The sequence below is a fragment of the Leguminivora glycinivorella genome, chromosome 10, assembly GCF_023078275.1.
Source record: "Leguminivora glycinivorella isolate SPB_JAAS2020 chromosome 10, LegGlyc_1.1, whole genome shotgun sequence".
Lineage (NCBI taxonomy): Eukaryota > Metazoa > Arthropoda > Insecta > Lepidoptera > Tortricidae > Leguminivora > Leguminivora glycinivorella.
The window spans coordinates 869,727-890,378 of record NC_062980.1 but is presented as its reverse complement, the minus strand read 5'-3'; the positions used below and the strand labels follow the sequence as shown (position 1 = coordinate 890,378).

Sequence of the window (20,652 nt, the reverse complement as noted above, 5' to 3'; positions counted from 1 at the left end):
AACCGCTGTGGCCATTTCTCGAAATGCGCTGTTTGTAACAACACAATGGTTGTTGATATTACGGCGGCCGGTTCGGTCAACACTCACATTGTGACGTCCCTAATGGGAACATGTTCACAGTGCACTGCTCATTTAATATTTACTTGAACCAAGTATTTGTCATGCTAGTTCAGTCAATGTCAGTATTACATCTTCTACTGACACTGACTGAAATAGCACATAACACGTTCGTACGTTTCCGTAACAAAACGAAGGCAAATCTTTTCGCACTATATCTGTACACACTATTTAACATTCCTTCTTAGTTATTTATTTCGAACCTTAATTAGGTACCTGAAGTCACGCGGCCGCGGTAGGCCTAAGAAGCGCTGGCTGGACCTCCGGACAGCGGACATGCAAGAGAACAATCTCACAACTCAGGATGCTGAAGACCGGGCAAAGTGGAGTAGACAACGTGCGTAGCCGAATGCACAAACGCTCATGAAACGAAACGTTCGTAGATATCTATCTCTATCGCTCTTGCATATTGGCGCGACAGAGCCAGACTACCTTTCGTGGCGTTTCGTTTTCGTTTCGCGTCTTAGAAATGCCATTCGGCTAAGGAGCCTGAGCAGGGAAGCGGACCCTGGCGCTAGGCCGGGAAAACACTAGGTTGAAGACGAGAAGATTTCAAACCTTAATTAGGCATTATTGTAGAGTGATTTTATTTTAAGCATAAGTATTTGCAAGTAGGTGGCCGGTTATGGACTTCAACAGGATCACGGCCCGCGTCTGCATTGTAAATCTGGGTCTTGGAGTAACACTTGCTTTCATATATTGATTACGCTCTTACGCTTATATGTGGGTTTACTGTACAGTGAACGGTTAAGGGTTAAACGCCGTGTGACCGTGAGGCGTGAAGTAAGATGTAACAAAGGAAAACATGATACGTATAGAAAATGGGTGCGTATCGATCGATATAACTTTTTTTGATATATTTTTAGTCGTTATAACGATCATTTGATATAATTATTGAATCATATAACAACAAATAATATACTAACAAATTGTATAATTCTTATTTAGTATAATGATCATTTTTTCGAATAACATTTATTATAACATACTTTGCGTAATGCGTATAATGCTTATTTCCGATAATAAACAAATTGTATAACACTAATTATTTCTAAAGCACAGTTAAAAAAAATACAATTGTACAATAAATTAGATCCATCATTTACTCTGGTAAGTAGATTACGTTAGAACTGTGACCCCTACACACAACGCGCTGCTACCAGAAAAATAGGTTAGGTTAGAACTGTGACCCTTAAACATAATTATGTACTGCTATCAGAAAAGTAGGTTAGGTTAGGTTAGAACTGTGATCCCTTAAAATTAATTCATCAAATATTTTATACTGTTTGCTAGTTATATTATACTAGTCGTATATCAATAGATAGTTATACCATATAACGGTTATTATAAATAAGTGTTATACGAAATAATGATTATACAAAATAAAAGTACCTAGATATTTTGTGGTTATACCAAATGTTAATTATGTCAAATGAGTGATTATATCCTTTAAATATATACGAAATGTTGTTATACCAAAAAAAGTTATACCAATCATTACACACCCATAGAAACTAGAATGAAGGAAGTGATATCTTCTGGATATTTATAGATAGGAACGCCCTGTGTCGGAAGCGGAAGGCAGTGATTTTTGTGGCCGAGTACCGTCGCTTCAATATTGCCCAACTTTCCTAACATTGCCTGTCTCGAAAATAGTAGTTATCCACAAAATAGGTGTCTAAATTGAATTCTCATTATATTTAATTAGAAAGACGTGTTTATCCCACTAGACGCAAATGGTTGACCTTAGGTAAGTATGTCAAATAGCGAAATTTTACACTGAATGGTCAGTTTTTTTCACAGAGAACCTCCTATAGAGTAGAAATCTTGTATATTTTGTGCGCGATACGAGTCGCCAGTGTTTGGGGTGCGAGGAGCGGGCGGGGAATGTGTTAAGCGCGCTGTGATTGGCCGTTTCAAGGACGGCGGGCAGTCGCGCCAGATGAAAAGGGACAGAAGTATGACTGTCCCTCTACTGACGCGTAAGTGGCCAATGTAAGTTGACCTATGCCGGCTCTGAATAAATTATAAATATGACTTATTTGTGGAATGTAATGCCGTCTGTTTTTAAATTTGAGCTTCTTGTTACCTTTCCACACCATTTCACACTACAGGTGGACATCTTTAAGGCATCAAAATACCCTTTTCCAATTTTTTTGTGCGAAAAACACGCGCTGCTTTCGGGTCTGTTACTTGGTCGATACTGATCGGGCACGGCGAGCGCCCGCGCTTATATCAGTGCAAATACTAGGAAGGCTGGCCACTGCGAGTCGTCTTGTAATAGATGTCTATAGGGGTTGGTCTGTGGTTTTTTTAATATTTTGTAGTCGTTCTTAATTAAATAATGAAAACCACGCAAGTATTCAGTCAAGCGTCAATTTATTAGACCTATTATAATTAATTAACATAGGTATCAGACATTCACAACCATCCACATACAAGCTTATTTTAGTAAGTACAAAATATTTACATTTCGGTTAAAATACAATTGTACAAACTTACAACAACACAACAAATAAACATAAAGCCGTAGCCGATGGCAATATCAATGCGAAACGAAAACGATACCGCGAAATGGTTGCTCTGTATAAACGATAGACATCGTGAGCGTTTGTGCCGTCCCATTCGCACTATTAGTATATAAGTGCGATAGGGACGGCCTGATGTTATATCATTTATCGCGCGGCCATGCTTGCCTGCCTGTAGTGGATATCAAACTTCTTTTTAGAGTTCCGTAGCCAAAATTATCAAAAAGGAATCTTTATAATTTTGTCCGTATTTTTTCATGTGTCTTGACTTCTTCGTCTCAATTATACAGGTTATACACCGTATTTTTATTGAATTCCGTTAATTTCGGTATATAGTTAGGTCCATTATAGGAAACAGAATAGCATAGTTAGACTACAACTAACTAGCTCTACTAGTAAGTTTCAAAACTATGACATGTCAATCTCATATCGAACACACAGAGCCCGTTTCCAAACAGCAATTGACGTAACATCTATCGCAGGTTATTGACACGAATTAAGAAACTAACTATGCTATTCTGTTTCCTATAATGGACCTAGCTATATACCGAAGTTAACGGAATTCAATAAAAACACGGTGTATAACCTGTATAATTGAGACGAAGTCAAGACACATGAAAAAATACGGACAAAATTAGTAGGTATATCGTGTAATAGGTACCAATGTCTTGAACTTTACATTTTTTATTTTTCTGTTGTAGATTATACGCTGTACCATTAAACAACTTAAGGTGGAAGTCCCGGGATCTCCTGCCGACCAAGCACTAAAAGATGGCGTTACTGTGCACAATTTGCAAATAATCACCATTTTTTCTAAAAGTCAAGAAATTTTTCAAAACATGTTGGATTCGGCGTGGAGAAAAAAAAATATGGCACCCAATCCGAGAAATATGAAGCTCAAGTGTGTCTCAATTCATTAATATCATGTAAAAACTGCAATATATTACAATTTCTTGCATTCACGCACACTAGCGTATCTACTGTCATCCGTAAGTGTCAGTCTTGTAACCGTTGCTGCAAATTAGACTAGAGGTCACTAGTAAAAACATGGGTTTTTCTTATTACCCTTACTAGCTAACTAGGGACAAAACTGTAAACTAGATGGCGCGGTGTACGATATGAATTCACAGCAAAAATAATTCATTATAAAGGCGCATCCAGACGAACTTAATTTTAGCAGGAGATTCGGCGGATTGTCTATGGTCACGGACCAGATCGAGGCCAGACCACCTGACAAAAAACTTGTGTAGGTACAGTTCTGTTATAGTACAATTTTGTAAAAAAATCGTCGTCTGTCAAAAACTAGCATGTAAAGCAAATTGAAAGCAGTTATTATTGGTCATATGTTTTATCTCATTTTTATATAAGCTAAAATAAGAGACAAAGTCAAACGATTAATAGTTAATTTAGGCTTGTAATCGTTTATGGGACCCTTTCTTAAGCAAAACGTATCATGTTGTCGCGTGTGTGTAGGTATTAACTCGATATAAATTAATAGTAATATCAAGGACGATTATAAAGGACCAGCAGAGTCCATACTAAATACCGTACCCCGTTGGCAGCCGTAAATCTATGTCACTAGATGTCACTAAGAGTGTCATTTGAATAAAAATGTCGTTTTTTTTTTTTTAAATACGCCCGCGGTAGTTCAACGGCATTACAAGTGATACAGTGAAAAGTATATAGATGACGCTAGGGGCCCGTGTCATGTCTCAGTCCCTGTTTACAACGCAAGCCATCGTTCTTATTTTGAATTATGACAATCATGCAAAAGAGTACCATACTGTCAAATTTTCTATCTCTTTCATTTTGAGCGTGACGTCAATGATTAGTAATATTACTTTCAATATATTTAAAATTTAGATTTTAATGAGGCCATTTCGAACGGTGTTTATGATAGATATCATGTTGACAATCAATCTCCTGACCGTCTCGCTCATACCAATCCTATCCTATATTTGAACGAGTGCGACCGAAACAGTTGAGTATTATTGAAGATTTTTGAATGTCTAAAATCTTATTGGTAGTTGTCGAAAACCCGCTTTTTCCATAAAGTGTTGGCGCGACGTCAAGTGGGTGATAGGCGTACGAGCAAGTACGCGTTGGATGGTCGACTACTATGCGCAGCGGTTTTTACGCGTACTTACGGTGACACACAATCGAAAAAGGTCGTCGAGCCATAAGTACGCATACCTGCTCGTATCGTACGTTTATCACCCACTTCAGACTGCGTTTCGATCGGCGTTTAGCGACAATGATTATCAGCTCGGCTTCATAGCTTTACGAACCTTAGCTCGGACCATCGAATATGTATAAGTTTATAACCAGGTGCTCCATGACACCATTGGCAATCTGTCGCCAGCACCGCTACACTTCAACGGCCAAGTCACACAACATCCATACTAATATTATAAATGGGAAAGTGTGTGTGTCTGTTTGTTTGTCCATCTTTCACGGCAAAACGGAGCGACGTATTGACGTGATTTTTTAAGTGGAGATAGTTGAAGGGATGGAAAGTGACATAGGCTACTTTTTGTCTCTTTTTATATCCCCCCACTTCCTTAGAATGGAGGATGGAAGTTTGTGGAGAGATTTTCGAATTTAACGCGAGCGAAGCCGCGGGCAAAGGCTAGTTAACTATAATAATAAAGAAATCGCAGTAAGGAACTTTATGTAGATTTCATTACTTTTTAGAGATAAACAAGCAGCTCCATCGAGACGGCTATTTTTTACAGAATGTTTTTGGTGGGATATACTTAGGCATAGGTATATAACACTAACAAGGTATCTATTGTCTTAGTCCGTTTTCACATTATCCGATCCGATATCGGATGTCGGAAGGATTTCATTGGAAAAAATCCAAGATAGCGCCTGTAATGTATGGGGTATCAGTCCTACATCCGATATCGGATCGGATAATGTGAAAACGCATTTAGTCTCATTAATCATATTACTTATGTCAGAGTTTCACTAATTATTTCCTTTTATTCATTTATTATCTCAGTTTAGGTTTATACGAGTACCAAACGAGTAGCATACGAGTAGAAAATATATTACCAAAACAATACAAACTATCATTAATTTATTATAAAAACCGGCCAAGAGCGTGTCGGGCCACGCTTAGTGTAGGGTTCCGTAGTTTTCCGTATCTTTCTCAAAAACTACTGAACCTATTAAGTTCAAAACAATTTTCCTAGAAAGTCTTTATAAAGTTCTACTTTTGTGATTTTTTTCATATTTTTTAAACATATGGTTCAAAAGTTAGAGGGGGGACGCACTTTTTTTTCATTTAGGAGCGATTATTTCCGAAAATATTAATATTATCAAAAAACGATCTTAGTAAACCCTTATTCATTTTTAAATACCTATCCAACAATATATCACACGTTGGGGTTGGAATGAAAAAAAATATCATCCCCCACTTTACATGTAGGGGGGGTACCCTAATAAAACATTTTTTTCCATTTTTTATTTTTGCACTTTGTTGGCGTGATTAATATACATATTGATACCAAATTTCAGCTTTCTAGTGCTAACGGTTACTGAGATTATCCGCGGACGGACGGACGGACGGACGGACGGACGGACGGACAGACAGACATGGCGAAACTATAAGGGTTCCTAGTTGACTACGGAACCCTAAAAACGTAATCCAAAGTGCCACACCTGGCGGCCTAACTATCCGCGTTGTGTCCAAGACGAAGCCTGACAGACGAAGCTAGCAAGTCTCTCTACATGTTAGCTGAAATACTGTCAAACCATTCACTGTGATTACTCAGATTATTATAAGCAAAATGATCTTCGAATGAACTGTCTGGACAATTGAGATGCATGGGCGCAGTCGAAACCAGCTCGCCCCTTCAGCCGTGTCCCGTTGAAAATCGGAAAGATTCTTTTCCTTAGCACATTTAATGTTTACAAATTGGATTCGCCTTCTGTCACCTAAACTGGTAATTTTATGTATGAGGTCATTGTTCATACAATTATTAATTTATACAGTTATTAATTCTGTATCTCTACTCGCATTGCTGCTGCGATTCTAAAATATTTAATATCCATATATTATGAATATTCAATAAATCATACAATGACATTTGTGATGTGACATGGATGTCAGATGTCACATCTGTTGGCACAATGATTGCGTTTTGTTGAACGTATTTGAGCTCAACATATAGGTTTATTATCACTAAGTATAATATATTATATTAATGAACAACGAAACGGATGTGACATTTTCCTAGTCCACCAACGTCATCTAGTCATTTTATTTGGCAATAACTAGACAACATGCGAACAAACTTAGCCAGCGAAGCGATCACAACTACGTCGAGGCCGACCAAAAAATATAATTTGTAAAAATTGTGTTTTGAGCCAATATTTTGATATTAAAATAAAGTTTTTTGATAGTTGTTCATAGTATGATATAAAAACAAGTAAAAATATGTGTGAAAATATGTTTTTTTCCACTCCCGGGTTACGAAACAACGCCATCTAGTTTTAAAGCAAAAACTAAGCTTTTTTCAGGGGTACGCTTTTTTGTATGGGCTATATCAGTCTAGTATTAAATGGTCCTTGGTAATATAAACACACGGGGAAATTTCGTACTTACTTATCCTTCATCATTTAGTCATGTTTGCTCGTAGCGACAAGGAGGTTAGAGGCAGTGATACCTTTACTTGAACATCCTGAATATATTGGGTTGGCACAAAAGTAATGACACACTCTACAAAACTCTATACATTTCCTTTCTTACGTTAATTGTTTTCGATAATATTCTAGTATGTTGTAGAAAATTCTAGGTACTTCTAATGTGAGGGTATATAAAGCCGGCCTCGTGATTGGTTTAGTTAGATTGAAATAAAATGGACGAGCGACAAGTTCGAACACTTTACTTATACGAGTACTTGTTAGGCCACAGTACGCGGGCTGCGGCTGACAATATCAACACTGCATTGGGCGCTGGAAGTACAAGCCATGCCACGGTGTCCAGATGGTTTGACCGTTTTAAATCAGGAGACAGGAGCCTTGAAAGTCAGTCACGCTCAGGGCGACCACCTGCATTCAATGATGACGATTTACGCTGCGAACTACAGTCGAATCCTGATGCTACTACTCGTGAATTAGCGGAACACTTAACTGCAGTCACCACGCTGTGGAATACCATCTGCATGAGCTTGGGTATCGAAAAGTTTTGGCTCGATGGGTACCGCACATCCTTACCGACGCCAGTCGTGCAGTCCGTGTCGTCATCTGTCAATCACTTTTGCTGCGACCCCGACGTAAAGAGTTTTTGACTGATCTGGTTACGGGAGATGAATCATGGATTTATTATGAGAACGATACACGTCGTGCTTTTTGGCTGCCTCGAGAAGAAACGCCACCAACTCAACCGAAGTTGAGTCAAAAGAACCGCTTAAAAGTTTTGCTTTGTTGTTTCTGGGACTCGCAAGGCATGCTGTTTCATGAACTATTACACAATGAAACTGTAAACGCTAACAAATATTCAACACAGCTCACCGAACTATAGATTATACGCTGTACCATTAAACAACTGAATACGCATATCGTGCGTATCGCGTACACACGGTTTACACCTTGTTGTAATGCACTAAGGTTGATTTTGGGCTGTAACCGCGACCGTCAGTTCACGTCTTTGGTGGTTATAGGGTGAAATAATCTATAACCATCAATCAATCAATCAAACTATTATTGTAAAGTGATAAATTATACACCCTGTTTTTATTGAATTCCATTAACTTTAAGGGATGGTTCTTTAGATCAAATACAATTAATTTCTCTAAGCGTCTTAACTCTTACGGTTATAGAGTTATTAAATAAATAAAATAATTACTGAATACGTGTGTGACAGCCTTTACCACTTCCCAATGTTATTTTATTTTGACATGTTGTAACTAAACCTCCGCTCACCTTACTTATTTACTTACTTACTTGTCCCCCCTTTAAATATACCCCGTAAATTTGGCCTTGTGATCGTCTAGCGTGAATAAGTAGAACCCTTCGATGTGAACCGCGATAACCTAGATCCTTTAATGAGTATCAGCTGTATTTTTGACTAATTTTTAAAATTTTATTTATTTATATTTTAAAGAAGAATAAAGGTTATTGTAGCATAATAATATAGTGTTATAGAAGAGTAATTTATCAGATTTAGGCCTAGAAAGTTATGAGTGAGAAAATTAATGACGTGATGAAGAAATTTTAGAATAAAAGTTAGTGAGTGAAACATACATGAAATAAATATTAAAAAATATTTTAGAAAACATCGGCTACGCTCTATTTTCGATTCCGGTTTGGGGTGAGAACTTGCGATACCGTCTGGAATCCTTAGGCCCAATCAAACCACATTATCGGGCATCCTAAGCAAGTAAGCCTGAAGGGCTATCTATCTACAAACTAACCCCTTTTTGTTTTTGTTTTTCTTTTTCCCTAGCTAAACCCCCCGTTCCCCAATACTGCTAATAGACCATAACTTCTCGATCTTTCTAATGTTTTATTGAAACACCGAGCAGTTGCTAACTTTTATAAGAAATAAGTAAGTCAAACTTTTCTAAGCTTTAGACTTTCCATCAGTGGACGGCGCTCGCATGCCACTGGGCCCTATAACAAACAAATCCTTTTATTCCAAAGACAGTTTGTTTCCCTAGCCAATTTGATAGAATTTACCTTGAAAAACTAGTTAGCAACACTAAGTGTCCCGCAGCCACACCGAAAAATCAGAAATTGCTACCACAATTATTAATTTCACTCAAATAAATTAAGTAATAAGAGTTTTTATAAATTACCAGTTTTACCACATATTTTAAGATAGTAAACACCACATTTAAAGTCCATTTAAACCATATAAATAGTAGTAGTTAAATTATTTCTCCACAATACACGTTGACCAATTATATTCCAAGACCAATCATAAAAGAACTCTACTTTCATAGAAATAGTGTGTGACTCTACCCTAATCCTATCGTTTTTCCTACTCTAGCATATCTGAAACACAGACCGTCACTTACCATAGATCTTGAGTTCAGAATATGCACAAGTGTATCCCTACTAGAGCTGTACAGTTCAGCCAGCGAAGCTGAGATAGGCAACCTATAGGCTTGTGTCGGTCAGATCCCCCCCTCTGCTTTTGCCCGCGGGCTAGGGTAGCAGAGAGTAGATCGCCCTATCCGTGTATATATCCAGTATTCTAAGACACACCAGTACCAGCCACACGGAAGACCCAGCTGCGATCAAACTTTACTTAGATATGGATCGATCACAACCGAAATCCCCAGCGACCAACGCCAGCATGAACCAGAGCACCGAGTAAATAAATATAAATATATATAGGACCCCAGCCTCAAATACTGCCGACTTCAGTGAGCAAGGATTACTCCTAATGTCTTTCGTCAATCGTGAAAGTCCTCACTTCCATCTAACAGTTGGACTCTTTGAGACCGGTGAGAAAATACGCTTTTGTAAGTAAATAAAAGCGCCCAAGCCCTCCACTTGGAACAAAAGACCCCTAAACGCCTTATGTTTAACAGCCGCAAGGTATAAAGCGCTTAGCCGGACAACAGTCTGTCACAAACAATGATCTGGCTTATAACTTTCACTAAATAACCCCATGGAAAATTACTAAATTCAATTTTACTGACCAACTAAATAAACGAATGAAGTTTCCTTTACGTGCTATAATCTAAGCTTAGTTTTGCAAGAATTACTCCCTACAAAACCAAACACAGACTTATCTCCAAGCACCAGCCATACATCGACCCAGTCTTTGTATTGCTTGACGGCACTCATGAAACAAAGCACAGAAAACTTCACTATACACATCAATTTAAATGTAACACTACACTATAAATAGAACACTAAATTAACCCCACAACTGACAGTAAAGCAATTCCACCACAGGTCTAAATTCAACTGTACGACGATATTGTCCCCGCACAATCAAACAAAGACACAATTTCAAAGTTTACAATCACTTAGAATAATTTCCAAGTAGAAACAAACAGAGAAATAATAGCAGAACAACTTCACTCACCAGTATAACACACGAAAGCCAGAGACACTGTTAGTCTTGTGGATATTGTAAGAATGCCCTGCGACGGCCTGCCCCGGCCCTTTTATAGTATCTATTAGAGACATAGCAGCGACTGGGGACATAATGGAGACTGGAGACATACCAGAGACATAACAGAGACCTAACAGAGACATATTGGATACATATTGGATACATAATGGGGACTAGAGACATATTGGAGACTAGAGACATACCAGAGACATAACAGAGACCTAACAGAGACATATTGGATACATAATGGAGACTGGAGACATACCAGAGACCTAACGGAGACATGGGACAATGGATAACAACTAAATTACGCGCATAAGAAAAAGATCATAACTGCTTTGTTTACTAAGCCGTATGCCTTAGGTATTAATGTCCAAGACAGTTTGGCATATAGGCTTTTGCTTCTCAACAGTAACACCTGCATGATTGCACGTGTTCCAAAGTGATATAGGAATAATTTTATTGATACCTAGTTAGCGACGAAGAGTTATGTATTGCGGTTAGTATAGGTATGCAGATATTTTTTTGTTAAAGGGTTTTAGTTAGTTTTGTAGATCAAATACGCAGTAAAATATCATTTTTGTTTCTAAATGCTACATTAAACACATCCAGAAAGTATACTACTAATCATTATGAACTTTTATGACCTGTGATTGAAATCAAGACATAATATCGGAACGTTACGCAGCTGACAACTGTCAGTGTCAGTATTCCGTCCATGTGAACGTAGTTTGTTGATAAATACGTTTTTTCCAACCTGTTTTGCATCAAATAATAGTGAATTTGATGAGTGAAGACGTGACTAAACATGTGATAAAGCTTCAAAGATATTATTTGTCAAAATATCCAATGAAATCCCAAAGGAAATATGCACCAAAAAGTTGGTCAAGGAAAAGTTGATTCACCGTAAGTTTTATATGTAATAACGAGTCATTTTCCTCGTCTTAGACGCTTGTTCTGTTACAACTCGCCCCCAGATTAGATTTATTTTACAGAATACAAAGTGGTTTGTAAAAAAATCTAATCTTATTTAGCAAAAGAAGCAATAAATTGAATAAAAGTTTAATATCTCTAGATCAGTCGGAAATATTCCCCCATTTCTAATCGTGTGGTGTGTATTCCAATACTATGCAACTGCTAGCGACTCAGTTTTGAAATCAGCTCATCAGAATCTCGACAATGAACCATGATAACTCCTTCCTCAGAGTCCACGCATCGCCAGGGATACCAGGTTGTGAATCTGATAGGTCCTATTAACCCGTTCTTGCTAGCTCGTTCCCCGGTCGCGGCGAATATTCATTCCATCCACACTGTTGGACCGGAATAATTATCGTAATAATTTCAACGAGTTCACAATAACTTCCCACGCAATTACGAAGAAACCTTTAGAGCTCTCATTATAAGTCCAGAGCCTTCAATCTCCATTGTCGGAACTCAAACCAATTTCTCTACCTAATCACTCCAGCCACATGTTTTGGCGCATGTCTCATACTTGAATAAAATATATCGACTTAAAGTTTGCTGGGGTGTTTTTTTTTTTTTTATAAAACAAACCTTAAATGACATAAGCATGTACCTCAACTCGGTACCATATCATGATCAAATGAAGAAATGATTTGATGATACTAAACTTCATATATTTGAACACATAACAAGGAAACAAATATTGAAAAGAGCCTCGTTCTCACTAGACGATATCGGCCCTAAAATATGTCGATTGTCAAATACATCCCATTCAAGATGAGGTGTGTGGTTTTAGTATGGGTCTTATTACCTTGTAGAGTGAGTAGCCACGAAAAACTACCCTTGAAATGGGTCGAATCCAAATGGATTTTAACCTAACCGATAAGCTTTTTATGGCTAATGTGTTTCCCTCAGCCCCCCCGCTGTTTATTCCCCGCAAATTCCGACCAAACTAGTTTTGACCACTTTCCAGCGCTGTCTGTCTATATTAATCCACTCATTCTATAAAAAATACATTCAAGACACACATCATTCAGTCATTCATCCCATTCAAAACATTCTTACATCTATAAACATTCATCATCTCTAAATTATTCACACACACACACACACAATGTAACCATTCTTACTTCCTCATTCGCTCTTTCACTCGATCTCAACAGAAAGCCAACGCTTTTAAAAGTAATCAAAATAACGAATAAAAATGGAAATAAAATTACACAACAACTTCAAAAGTTTACGTATCCCATTTTACTCCACTCTACCCTGACTCGAAAGCAAAGAAAATTAATTTTATTTATGATAGGTTTCATTTTATACATCTATATTTAATTTTATAAAGTAATTACTAACCGCAAACAAATTTGACAATGTGTGAAAATTGTTTGATGCACATACTAAAAATAAAATGTTCGTACGAAACAAAATATTATATTTTATGTTCACATTTTAACTAGAGTCAATTACTGTAAGTTCACTACCCTACTTTCAATTTTCCTGTCTTTGTTTTTTTTTCCTGCAGTTCATAATGCAAAATTGATAGCATAAAATGCAAAAAATTATAAAAGTAAGTAAGCAAAAAAAGAATAGTGGCCCTCCCTACTCTGATCTTTGTAGGATAAAATACTGACCGAGTTATGCTTAGAAACGAGGATCTGCACTGGTGATTACCGATATTGTACAGTATACCACCCTATATAATGTAAAAAAAATGATAACGCATAAATAATAAATATCACTGCTAACTGTAATAACTAAAATGAAAAATAGTTTATCCACCGCTCTGAATTTTCTAATGTCTACCCCAGGTAGACTAGATACTATATGTCCAATTATGATTATATTAAAAGAATCCAACCATACAATGAATGTTCAATACATTCTCTATACAAAAAAATTTAAAAAAAATTGTTGTCCACATAATGAACCGACTTCTTTATCTATAATAAAAAAAATCCGTATTATAGATTTACATCCACCATACACCACTTTATAATCCTAGGAATGAAACTACTAAATGACAGTGAAACTTTACGATGGGCTAGCCAATAAGGCCCTTTATCACACAGATCACTATAGAAATAAAATTAATTTTAGTCAAAATTTTGACTTCTACCACCCTTATAATAATAACAGTGAATCTCAATAAAATTTTGAAGAACTCATGACGCATTTAAAATAATGATAATGATGACGATGATAAGAAAGAAAAATAATAATGTTCCACATAAGTATGTCGCAATAAATAAACATTCTTTACTAAGAAGTCATTAACTTGTAACCAATGTACTCATAGAATTTACATTACACATCATGTAATGTTCATAATAAACGCATAATACAATTTTGCAAAAAAAAAAGTAATTGCAGTTTTGAAGTGGTTTTCATGTTTTTAATTTTTTCCCGCAAAATATGATGTATCCTTAATTTTGATATGGTTTTGATATTTTTTGTAAAATATAATGTAACATCAAATTTGATGTGGTTTTGATAAAATATATTCCCTTTTTTTTCAAACTATCTGCAAAATTTTATTTTGGTTTTAATTGCCTTATGATAAAATACAAAATGATGTCATAAGTAGGTTCAAAATACTTTTATTTGATTGGATAATAATATAACAAAATAATGAATTTTTCTTGAAACGAGCTTAAAACTTGTATTGTCCTATTCTATGTCTTCAATATTGTATAACATGCCCCGAAAGTCTTCTGTAACCTCGGGCAATTTATTCCTTCTTCATTACATTTGCAGCTGCAGCAAACTTTGCAAATTGTTAACAAACACGACAATGGGCTGAGGAACTTGGTTAAAGTGTCTCTCTTCCTTATTTTTCTTTTCATACTTGGCTAGTTCTATGATGAGTTCTTGAGTAGCTAATGATGATGATTAGATCCTGCTGGCCTCCTGGTAATATTTCAATGTTCACTTCATGTTTGTCGCGTCCAATTTGTTGTTAACTCTATTTCCATGTACTCAAGTCATGCACTGTTGCACTAACACCTTTTTTAACTGACTAATTATAGCCTAAAACTAATTGAAATTACTATGTTTTCACTAACAGAGCTCTTCGTTTCAAAACGTAGTTAACTCTCATATTTCTCTACGTGTGATAATAAGACGTCACTAAAAATCACACATGCTCCTACACTATCAATTACACTAATTATTTGAAGCTACATAACACTATAATTTCAGTGAAATCGTTTTCTTAAATAAAATTTAATAACTTCGCGCTCAGATTTTTTTCGTAAGGAACTGTCACTGTCAATATTGTCATCCTTAACCGTTTTTTTTTTCTTAACCATGAATGGCCTAGATAAATATAAACAATCTTAATGATACGTATTTATAAATAAGATTCCTTAAACATACATACACCCTTTTTTTTTAACTAATTTTTTTTCATATATACAATTTCAGGTTTTACCCGAGAGGCCATGCTTCAGGTTGGACCGTCTTCCATATATCTACTGACTTCATATAAATGAAAGGTACTTATGTTTTATTATAATAACACGTTCTAATTATTAAATTTAAAAGTGAACAGCTCATGGCATCAATATTTTATCTAGAAAATTGAAATGAAGCGTAGAGCAAAACAGCGAGGCATGAGCGACCGGATAAAAATCAAACTTAAATGACTCATCATCATTTTATTGGCTAAGCAAACTTATTACTAACTCATTTATGTCCTAACTCGTGTAGATATGCACTGCAAGGCAGGGGTTCTCAAACTTTTTTTTTTTTTTTAATTTCCTTTTGTAAATTTTGCTGTATGCATTGTTTTTTCTGACACAATATTTCTCACGGGCGTGTCTTAGTTCCAAAATTAAGCGACGCGCCCCCGTGAGTAGATAAGTAAAATAATATTGTTCCCAATTGGCAGAACCCCACTCTAAACAATACCCCTTTTCTTATTCTATAATATATGAAAATTTCTAATGTCTGACTATTTCCTTTCAGTGTACTGAGGACTCACTAATCTGCACTACTAGTAACAAAGTAATCCGACAATCAGACTGGACCCGGTCATGTTAGGTAAGTTTACATACCTACTGCATACTACATACATACTATTTCTGAACCTCAGTAAAATATGGTTTTATAATGATAATAGTGCTTATTATCTATGCCTACTTAACAGGAATATTACAAATTTCAATCAATTTTCATGAAATTATTTAAGCAATTGTGACAATGATCAAGCAGTGGTGGAGTTAGGGTATGGCGAGGTACGACCTCCCAGATGCTGGTAATTTCATAGGAAATCTGGTAACGATTGTGTAGCTATTTAACATAACTAATAAAATATGTATGTTGGCATATGCCTGATCCGTGACAGTGTAACGTTCCGTATAAAAGCTGTGTACACAATCTACCGAACATAATAATTGTATGGTTTTACACTTACTATTTTAGACTAACCTACAGCTTATCATGTGAGATAACGAACTCATGTCATATGAAGCTATTGAAAATCTTGTTTATACATACATACTTATTTGTATTACTACAGTAAAAATGTATACCTATAGAAAGTTGAAATTCGTACAGTGGATTTAATTTATTGAAATAATTGGCAGATATAGGCTACAGTGACCTCTCACCATCAAGAGGGACGTATGCTTGTTTACTACGGATGTAATATGAAAATGTGTGATGACTTATAAGCTAATGAACTTAAATTAGTCCTAATAGATTAATACCTATATCCTAACAGACAGACATTTGTTCTCATAGTGAAAATATTCAGTATAAAGACTTTGTCAATTTATTGTATGATGTATGAAATCCTGTGAGACAATACGTAGATTATAGCGTTACAACTGAAATGCAAACAAACCATCCATCGAAGGATGTACTTGTTATAGTATCACATGCGTGTAGCTATTCAGCATTCATAGAAAAATGGCGGGACGCCCCATATAATATTGTACTTCAGCGCGACAACGAATAATCGCGCCCCCATAGCCATTAGACTAAAGCCTATCTTCTTGTATTACTAGGTCTTAAATCTAGGGCTTAGGTATCCTAGATTATTTTAGGAAAATAACCTTACATCTAGACTGTAGTTATCCTGCCTATGAATGAAATTCTGTATAACAAGCCTGCTAGGAATATGTATATCATCAGAGTGTTCATAGACTATATAAGACAGCATCGAAGCTATCCGATCTCCGGTGTGAAGTGCAAACGTGATGTTAGCTTTCAAAATAACCCTGAAGATGGCAGAACCTGCTAAGAAAATGTACTGGGCATATAGAGAACTATTTGTTTTAACATGAAATTCTATTACTATTGTACATTGTGTACACACTTATGTTTCCAATTCCGGTCACTAGATGGCAAACTCTTCTAAAGTGCTACAGCTCCGCGCTTCCTATTATTTTAGATACATGGGTATTTTCTATATAAGTACCTAGTATTTCCAGTACTTGCCCTGCCTATACAACAGCCATAAAACATACATTAAGACACAGAATAAATAATAGTACTACGCAGAGCCGCAAAGGAACGTCAAGATGCGCCAATGCCAACAATTACTACGTAGCAATGCAACCCGAATCGCCTAATGGGGACGATGTTTAACCACTACGACTATGAACTAATTTCCTAGAAATATTTTTTTGTCTTAGTTTACTACGCTACTTTACTTTTATTACTATGTTTTTTTTTTTTTAGATACCAGTGGAAGGAGATGAACATACAATCGATTCTGCATCGATGCATAACTTCGCTCGGAACGCGGCAAGAATTAACAATAGAAGAAAATACTACAGACGTGTTTATTAACAATAAAGTTATTTTTGTTTTTATGAAATAGCGATTGAATAAAAATATTAGGTATATGAGTTTTATTTAGAGATGAAATAAGTCAGAAATACAGCACACCCACTCGTTTTCACAGCAACAAATGTAGCCTGGTAAGGCTAATAAAATAAGGTTATTAAAATTCTGGTTGCTCGGCACCAAAAGTAACCTTGCAACGGCTACTTCCTATTATTTATTTGTAAACCTTGGTATCCAAGATGTGTTCTACAGAGCACATCTTAGATCCCTTGGTCACGGAACCAAATGTAATTAAACCTCCGCTCACCTTACTTATTTACTTACTTACTTGTCCCCCCTTTAAATATACCCCGTAAATTTGGCCTTGTGATCGTCTAGCGTGAATAAGTAGAACCCTTCGATGTGAACCGCGATAACCTAGATCCTTTAATGAGTATCAGCTGTATTTTTGACTAATTTTTAAAATTTTATTTATTTATATTTTAAAGAAGAATAAAGGTTATTGTAGCATAATAATATAGTGTTATAGAAGAGTAATTTATCAGATTTAGGCCTAGAAAGTTATGAGTGAGAAAATTAATGACGTGATGAAGAAATTTTAGAATAAAAGTTAGTGAGTGAAACATACATGAAATAAATATTAAAAAATATTTTAGAAAACATCGGCTACGCTCTATTTTCGATTCCGGTTTGGGGTGAGAACTTGCGATACCGTCTGGAATCCTTAGGCCCAATCAAACCACATTATCGGGCATCCTAAGCAAGTAAGCCTGAAGGGCTATCTATCTACAAACTAACCCCTTTTTGTTTTTGTTTTTCTTTTTCCCTAGCTAAACCCCCCGTTCCCCAATACTGCTAATAGACCATAACTTCTCGATCTTTCTAATGTTTTATTGAAACACCGAGCAGTTGCTAACTTTTATAAGAAATAAGTAAGTCAAACTTTTCTAAGCTTTAGACTTTCCATCAGTGGACGGCGCTCGCATGCCACTGGGCCCTATAACAAACAAATCCTTTTATTCCAAAGACAGTTTGTTTCCCTAGCCAATTTGATAGAATTTACCTTGAAAAACTAGTTAGCAACACTAAGTGTCCCGCAGCCACACCGAAAAATCAGAAATTGCTACCACAATTATTAATTTCACTCAAATAAATTAAGTAATAAGAGTTTTTATAAATTACCAGTTTTACCACATATTTTAAGATAGTAAACACCACATTTAAAGTCCATTTAAACCATATAAATAGTAGTAGTTAAATTATTTCTCCACAATACACGTTGACCAATTATATTCCAAGACCAATCATAAAAGAACTCTACTTTCATAGAAATAGTGTGTGACTCTACCCTAATCCTATCGTTTTTCCTACTCTAGCATATCTGAAACACAGACCGTCACTTACCATAGATCTTGAGTTCAGAATATGCACAAGTGTATCCCTACTAGAGCTGTACAGTTCAGCCAGCGAAGCTGAGATAGGCAACCTATAGGCTTGTGTCGGTCAGATCCCCCCCTCTGCTTTTGCCCGCGGGCTAGGGTAGCAGAGAGTAGATCGCCCTATCCGTGTATATATCCAGTATTCTAAGACACACCAGTACCAGCCACACGGAAGACCCAGCTGCGATCAAACTTTACTTAGATATGGATCGATCACAACCGAAATCCCCAGCGACCAACGCCAGCATGAACCAGAGCACCGAGTAAATAAATATAAATATATATAGGACCCCAGCCTCAAATACTGCCGACTTCAGTGAGCAAGGATTACTCCTAATGTCTTTCGTCAATCGTGAAAGTCCTCACTTCCATCTAACAGTTGGACTCTTTGAGACCGGTGAGAAAATACGCTTTTGTAAGTAAATAAAAGCGCCCAAGCCCTCCACTTGGAACAAAAGACCCCTAAACGCCTTATGTTTAACAGCCGCAAGGTATAAAGCGCTTAGCCGGACAACAGTCTGTCACAAACAATGATCTGGCTTATAACTTTCACTAAATAACCCCATGGAAAATTACTAAATTCAATTTTACTGACCAACTAAATAAACGAATGAAGTTTCCTTTACGTGCTATAATCTAAGCTTAGTTTTGCAAGAATTACTCCCTACAAAACCAAACACAGACTTATCTCCAAGCACCAGCCATACATCGACCCAGTCTTTGTATTGCTTGACGGCACTCATGAAACAAAGCACAGAAAACTTCACTATACACATCAATTTAAATGTAACACTACACTATAAATAGAACACTAAATTAACCCCACAACTGACAGTAAAGCAATTCCACCACAGGTCTAAATTCAACTGTACGACGATATTGTCCCCGCACAATCAAACAAAGACACAATTTCAAAGTTTACAATCACTTAGAATAATTTCCAAGTAGAAACAAACAGAGAAATAATAGCAGAACAACTTCACTCACCAGTATAACACACGAAAGCCAGAGACACTGTTAGTCTTGTGGATATTGTAAGAATGCCCTGCGACGGCCTGCCCCGGCCCTTTTATAGTATCTATTAGAGACATAGCAGCGACTGGGGACATAATGGAGACTGGAGACATACCAGAGACATAACAGAGACCTAACAGAGACATATTGGATACATATTGGATACATAATGGGGACTAGAGACATATTGGAGACTAGAGACATACCAGAGACATAACAGAGACCTAACAGAGACATATTGGATACATAATGGAGACTGGAGACATACCAGAGACCTAACGGAGACATGGGACAATGGATAACAACTAAATTACGCGCATAAGAAAAAGATCATAACTGCTTTGTTTACTAAGCCGTATGCCTTAGGTATTAATGTCCAAGACAGTTTGGCATATAGGCTTTTGCTTCTCAACAGTAACACCTGCATGATTGCACGTGTTCCAAAGTGATATAGGAATAATTTTATTGATACCTAGTTAGCGACGAAGAGTTATGTATTGCGGTTAGTATAGGTATGCAGATATTTTTTTGTTAAAGGGTTTTAGTTAGTTTTGTAGATCAAATACGCAGTAAAATATCATTTTTGTTTCTAAATGCTACATTAAACACATCCAGAAAGTATACTACTAATCATTATGAACTTTTATGACCTGTGATTGAAATCAAGACATAATATCGGAACGTTACGCAGCTGACAACTGTCAGTGTCAGTATTCCG

General features: G+C 36.4%; 1 long non-coding RNA gene across 1 annotated transcript; it reads left to right on the top strand.

Annotated features, from left to right (window-relative positions):
- The first annotated feature begins 15,130 nt into the window (after positions 1-15,130).
- Positions 15,131-17,582, top strand: LOC125230242. The gene is made up of 3 exons (XR_007177506.1): positions 15,131-15,182; positions 15,655-15,729; positions 17,374-17,582. It is a non-coding gene; the product is annotated as an uncharacterized LOC125230242 (long non-coding RNA).
- Positions 17,583-20,652: the final 3,070 nt, after the last annotated feature.